At 44.9% G+C, this 954-nt stretch overlaps 1 pseudogene; it reads right to left on the bottom strand.

Moving 5' to 3' along the window:
- On the bottom strand, positions 1-516 carry LOC105297245 (annotated as a pseudogene).
- Between the last annotated feature and the right edge of the window lie 438 nt (positions 517-954).

Below are 954 nucleotides of genomic sequence, written 5' to 3'. Positions count from 1 at the left end.
AGAAGTTGACTCAGTTCAGTTTGTTTCATTCTTGGAAGCTTCATCAAAATTCTCCACAAGATCTGGAACCTCATCATCGTCATCCTCTATGGTAGCAAGTGGTGCTTTTCCATCCACAGATTGTTTGAGCAGAGCTTCAGCTAGTCTCTTTAAACTAGTCAGACTGTCTGCATCAAGCTGGTTTAAGATGCTGGGCAGCATTTCTGTCAGTTACTTTGTTTCAGCAAGGCCAGTAATGGTGAAAGTGTTTGCTGCCAGAGATGCCTGAACTTTAGGATTGTCAAAGTGGATCACTGCTCCTTGGTTTGTGAACATATTCACCTCTTCAATACCAGAGATATTGTTTACCACTAACTTCTTTAAGGAGAACTGAAGTTTTTTATCATCTGCTGTAGCTGTTCTGTGAACCACCTTCTTTCTGCGAGTAGTTCCTTTCCCAGAAACGCACACCTGTACCTGCAGTAAGGCAAATTTCTTCTGGTTCATGATAGTTTCTTTCATCTGTTGGAGAGGAAACGGGGTCACGCGGGGGTCTAGGGTTGGCACTCAGAGGGTCTTGGGCAGACCAGCTGAGAATAAGAGCACACAGGCAGGGACGCAAGATGACAGAATGTGGTTTTAATCATAAGGAAGATGAGCTGCGTTTTAAAGTTTTATTGCAAGTTGGTAGTCAGGAAACCTGATTTTTTCCCCTCAGTTCACGTACTGCTGCTTATCAGCTGTGAGTCCTTGGTGATGTTTATGCCCAACCAGAAAATAGAAGCAATGTGTAGACTCAGGCTGGGTGCACGTTGAGCCTAAGTAAATAAGAACATGGGCCCTGAGTCAGACCTGCATGTTCTGGCTCTGCTTCCACTAGCTTCTTACCTTCCTGACCTCAGGGTCTTCAGCTGTGGGGAGGTAATATCTCCTGGTGTTGTTGGGGTTGTTAAACAAAGGCAGCGTAATTAAGCC

The sequence above is a fragment of the Pteropus vampyrus genome, unplaced genomic scaffold, assembly GCF_000151845.1.
Source record: "Pteropus vampyrus isolate Shadow unplaced genomic scaffold, Pvam_2.0 Scaffold137, whole genome shotgun sequence".
Taxonomy (NCBI): Eukaryota; Metazoa; Chordata; class Mammalia; order Chiroptera; family Pteropodidae; genus Pteropus; species Pteropus vampyrus.
Note: the sequence above shows the minus strand (reverse complement) of the source record. Positions and strands in the feature narration are given on the sequence as shown.